Source organism: Bos javanicus, chromosome 15 (assembly GCF_032452875.1).
Source record: "Bos javanicus breed banteng chromosome 15, ARS-OSU_banteng_1.0, whole genome shotgun sequence".
Taxonomy (NCBI): Eukaryota; Metazoa; Chordata; class Mammalia; order Artiodactyla; family Bovidae; genus Bos; species Bos javanicus.
The window spans coordinates 83125503-83131414 of record NC_083882.1 but is presented as its reverse complement, the minus strand read 5'-3'; the positions used below and the strand labels follow the sequence as shown (position 1 = coordinate 83131414).

Here is a 5912-nt window from a genome sequence, read left to right as displayed (position 1 = left end):
AAGAATATTGGAGTGGGTAGCCATCCCCTTCTCCAGGGGATCTTCCTAACCCAGGAATTGAACCTGGGTCTCCTGCATTGCAGGCAGATTCTTCACCATCTGAGCCACCAGGGAAGTCAATAGGACTTTGTATATACACTGTAATTGTAAATATGATAATCCTATACACCATATATAAATATGAAAGTCCTGTGCACCATAGGACTTTGTAAATACATCGCAATTGTAAATATGAAAATCAGTTCCAACACATTTATTAAATTAACGTCTTTAAAGAAAGGGACTTACTAATCATAATAAGAACAAACTATAGAGAAAGGTGCATAGGGTCCATAGGATGGAAGTCTAGTGTTCAGAGCACAAGTTGGCCCCAATCACTCTTCTGTGGTGAAATTAGACCCGGCTGCAAGACTATCTGGGTCACAGTTAGTCTTCTTGGTTTTGACTGTCCATTCAGTGAATAATTGTGGGGGGATTTAAAATTTTTAGAAAATACAAAGCTAGGAATAGTACTTCCTTATTTTTAACAACATGATAGAGATATGTTTAACAGACAAAAACTGCATACAGTTAAAGTGTACAGGTGATGGACAGGGAGGCCTGGCGTGTTGCAATTCATGGGGTCGCAAAGAGTTGGACACGACTGAGCGACTGAACTGAACTGAAAGTGTACAACTTGATGTTTATACACATATATATGCATACACTATAAAAAGATCAACACAATCAAGTTAAATAACTTACCTATCATCTCTACATAGTTACCCGTGTGTGTTTGTGTGTCTGTGTGACTGTTTAGTGTGAGAAGATTTAATTTAAGATCTATCCTCTTAGTAAACTCTGGGAGGTGGTGATGGACAGGGAGGCCTTCCATGGTGCAGTCCACGGGGTTGCAAAGAGTCGGACACGACTGAGCGACTGAACTGAACTGATCCCCTTGGAAAGCTTCAAGTATGCAGTAACGTTACCTATGGTCACCATGCTGTTCATCAGACCTCCACAACTTATCCTGTACGAGTGAAACCTTGTACCCTGTGACCTGCATCTCGCTCTTCCCTCCACCCAACCCCAGCCCATGGCTACAACCGGTCTACTCTTTACTTGTATGAATTTGACTTTCTAAGATACACATGTAAGTGGGATCATGTGGACTTTGACTGTCTGTGTTGGCTTATTTCATTTTGCAAAGTGTCCTCCTTGTTTGTCTACATTGTTACAAACGACGAGATTTTCCTTCGTTTTTCAGGCTGAATAGTATTCCATTATCTATCTTAAATTTTCTTTATGCATTCATCTGTCAATGGACATTTAGGTTGTTTCCATATCTTGACTATTATGAATAATGCTGGAGTGAACATGGAATCACATCTCTGCAAGGGACTGACTTCATTTCCTTTGGAGATATAGCCAGAAGTGGAATTGCTGGGTCATGCAGTAGTTCTGTTTTTATTTTTGCAGGAACCTCCATACTGCTTTCCACAGAGGCTGAACTCATTTACATTTTCACCAGTAGTGTGCAGAGGTTCCCTTTTCTCTGCCTCTTCACCAACACCTGTTAATAATAACCATCCTAAAAGGTGAAAGGCGAGATGTCATTGTGGTTTTGATTTCCATTTCCTTGACGGTTAGTGATGTTGAGAATCTATTCATGTAAAACAGTTTTTAATATGATGAATGATGAACACAATCATTGTTCAATCTGGTTGCAATGGTTGCAAAATGCCTGGACAATCAAATTCCATAAAATAATAAAATACATCAACTTTAATTCTACCATTAAGTCTTCCCCAGGACACTTCTGCCTTTTTACATCCATTTATATTTCTTCATTTTGATGCTATTATCAGTGCTAGCCTGTATTTCTTAATGCAGAGTGTTTATGGGCTTACTTCATGTCTCAAAAATGATAATTTGGTCTGGCCTGATGACATCCAAATTTCCCCTTCAGTTCAGTTCAGTTCAGTCACTCAGTCATGTCCGACTCTTTGCAACCCCATGAACTGCAGCACACCAGGCCTCCCTGTCCATCACCAACTCCCGGAGTTCACTCAAACTCATGTCCATCAAGTCGGTGATGCCATCCAGCCATCTCATTCTCTGTTGTCCCCTTCTCCTCCTGCCCCCAATCCCTCCCAGCATCAGAGTCTTTTCCAATGAGTCAACTCTTCGCATCAGGTGGCCAAAGTATTGGCGTTTCAGCTTCAGCATCAGTCCTTCCAAAGAACAACCAGGACTGATCTCCTTTAGAATGGACTGGTTGGATCTCCTTGCAGTCCAAAGGACTCTCAAGAGTCTTCTCCAACACCACAGTTCAAAAGCATCAATTCTTCGGCACTCAGCTTTTTTCACAGTCCAACTCTCACATCCATACATGACCACTGGAAAAACCATAGCCTTGACTAGATGGACCTTTGTTGGCAAAGTAATATCTCTGCTTTTAATATGCTATCTAGGTTGATCATAACTTTCCTTCCAAGGGGTAAGCGTCTTTTAATTTCATGGCTGCAGTCACCATCTGCAGTGATTTTGGAGCCCCCAAAAATAAAGTCTGACACTGTTTCCACTGTTTCCCCACCCATTTCCCATGAAGTGATGGGACCAGATGCCATGATCTGCATTTTCTGAATGTTGAGCTTTAAGCCAACTTTTTCACTCTCCTCTTTCACTTTCATCAAGAGGCTTTTGAGTTCCTCTTCACTTTCTGCCATAAGGGTGGTGTCATCTGCATATCTGAGGTTATTGATACTTCTCCTGGCAATCTTGATTCCAGCTTGTGCTTCTTCCAGCTCAGTGTTTCTCATGATGTACTCTACATATAAGTTACATAAGCAGGATGACAATATACAGGCTCAACGTACTCCTTTTCCTATTTGGAACCAGTCTGTTGTTCCATGGCCAGTTCTAACTGTTGCTTCTTGACCTGCATACCAGTTTCTCAAGAGGCAGGTCAGGTGGTCTGGTATTCCCATCTCTTTCAGAATATTCCACAGTTTATTGTGATCCACACAGTCAAAGGCCTTGGCATAGTCAATAAAGCAGAAATAGATGTTTTTCTGGAACTGTCTTCCTTTTTCGATGATCCAGTGGATGTTGGCAGTTTGATCTCTGGTTCCTCTGCCTTTTCTAAAACCAGCTTGAACATCTGGAAGTTCACGGTTCACGTATTGCTGAAGCCTGGCTTGGAGAATTTTGAGCATTACTTTACTAGCATGTGAGATGAGTGTAATTGTGCAGTAGTTTGAGCATTCTTTGGCATTGCCCTTCTTTGGGAAATTTCCCCTTGCCTCTCCCTAAATATTATCCTCAAATATGCAATGAATCATTCCCAACTTCTCTTGGTCAGGAAGTACTGGTTTCTGCTTTTCCACGACCACCATGACTTGGCCAATTTCAGTCAACTTTGCTGTTGCTTCCTTCTTCCACCTCACACCCAAAGGTAAGCAAATAGCCCTGTATCCCATAATGATGCTGATCGAGCTAGTCCGAACTTTGGATTTTTTATGATTTTATGCAGTGATTTGTATAAAACTTACTATAGGGGCTCCCTTGGTGGTCCAGTGGCTGAGACTCCACACTGGCTGAGCAGGGAGCCAGGGTCTGAGTCCTGGTGGGGAACTGGGTCCTACATGCTGCACCTGAAGGTCCCACATGCCACGACTGAGACCCGGGGCAGCCAAATAAATAAATAAAAATAAATATTTTTAAAACCTATAAAATTAGAAAAAATGTCTAGTTCTAAGCATGCATTTACTGATACTGCACATGTATGTGTTTGTATATATAAATCCCTTTTCCCTTTAATTTTGCTACCTAAAAGAATGGATTGTTTTCATTATGGGTTGAATCTCCTCCCTCAACATGGAACATGCAAAATGATATAACCAGTTGTATTTACTTCCTTTTTTGGATTCTTATACTAAATATGCATAAAATAGAATAAATTCCTAACTTTATTGTTAATCTGGGTTGATATTTTCAAGTCAGAAAGTCTAAAAAAGCCATAAGAAACCCAAACCTAAAGAAGCCCTGAGACTCAACCTTCCATTTTTCAACTGAGAAAATGAGGAAACAAAGAGATTAAATGACTTTCCCACCATCTCCAGGGAGTTGGGAATAAAGTTGTGAACAAAATCCACATTTCTGACTCCCAGTCTCTCTCTCCTCTTTTAGACCGCTTCTCTTTTTGTCAGCAAAGTATAGAGCACACAGATTTTAAATAGTACGAAGGGATTATCATAGGCTGACTTGCTCGGAGAAGACTTTGCCTAGCAGGTGGCTAAACCTGGTATCTGCTGTAAGATATTATAGGAAATATCGACTTGTAACAAAGTCTAACAGATCACAGGATTGCTTCCCTCCTTTATTCAGGAAGCAGGTCTGCGGCTGCAGGAAGGAACAGCACCATTGTGACAAAATTCATCCTCCTGGGATTTTCAGGGCAGCCTGAAATGAAGATTTTTCTTTTTGCATTATTTCTGGGCATTTACCTCCTGACCCTCGCCTGGAACCCGAGCCTCATCGCCCTCGTCAGGATGGACTCCACCTGCACACGCCCGTGGCCGTCTTCCTCAGTAACCTGTCCTTCCTGGATGTCTGTATGTGTCCTCCACAGCCGCCAAGACGCTCTCTGACATCATCCCGGAGCGGAAAACCGTCTCCTCGGTGGGCTGCGCCGTGCAGTGCTTAGTCTTCTGCGGGCTGGGGCTGGCTGCCTGCTTCCTGTTGGCGGCCATGGCACTTGATCGCGGTGCTGCGATGTGCAGCCCGCTGCCCTACACGGTCCTCGTATCTCACACCCTTTGTTTAAAGAAGGCGGCCGGAGCCTACTTGGGTGGGTTCCTCAGTTCTTTGATTGACACCTGCTCGGTCTATCAGCACGATTTCTGCGGGCCCAACGTGATCAACCACCTCTTCTGTGACCTTCCTCCAGTCCTGGTTCTGTCCTGCTGATACTTTTGCCAGCCGGGTGGTGACCTTCCTCATGGGTGTGGGCGTTGGGGTGCTGTCTGTCCTTGTGATCCTCATCTCTTACGGGTGCATTGCTGCTGCTGTCCTATCAGGTCAGCTAGAGGGAGGACCAAGGCCTTCAGCACCTGTGCCTCTCATCTGACTGCTGGGACCCTCTTCTATGGTTCTGGTCTCTTCATGTACATGTGACCTAGTTCCAGCTACTCCCTGGACCAGGACAAGGTGGTGTCCATAGTCTCTGCTCTGGTGATTCCTATGATAAATCCCATCATCTACAGTCTTAGGAACAAGGACATTAAAAATGCCATGAGGAAAGCTGTGCAAAGGGATTATGTAATTTTTCATGGGCATTGCCTTTTCTGACCCTAATATAATGTTTGCAATGAAGCTGTGAGCTGGGTCACTTGTTCAGACTCATGTCGTTTTGGACTAGTTGATCTGCATAATTTGTGATGACCAGGCCCCCCCCCCCCCTTTTTTTTTCAATATTTCTCTAACCAGTTTCCTATTGCTTATTGGGAAAAAGTTTGGCCATTACTTGTTTCTAGAATGAATAACATTGCATAGATTGAGATTAGCAGAAAACTTCACCATGAGGAAGGCTGATCAACTTGGAGTATCAAAATACGAGTTTGTGTCTGTAGGTGGAAGACATTGAAAAAAATGTTAGTCCAGTATTTAAGGTGGAGATTCTTTAGGTAGGTCCAGAACATAGCATTGTAACCTGAGGAAGGGGATTGTCGTTGTTTACTTTTTAGGACATGTTGGACTCTTTTGTGACCCCATGGACTGTAGCCCACCAGGCTCCTCTGTCCATGGGGATTCTCCAGGCAAGAATACTGGAGTGGGTTGCCATGCCCTCCTCCAGGAATCTTCCCAACCCAGGGATCGAACCCAGGTCTCTTGCATTGCAGGCAGATTCTTTACTGACTAAGCCACCAGGG

At 43.4% G+C, this 5912-nt stretch overlaps 1 pseudogene; it reads left to right on the top strand.

Moving 5' to 3' along the window:
* The first annotated feature begins 3375 nt into the window (after positions 1 to 3375).
* Positions 3376 to 5430, top strand: LOC133261135 (olfactory receptor 5A2-like; annotated as a pseudogene).
* The last annotated feature ends 482 nt before the right edge of the window (positions 5431 to 5912 follow it).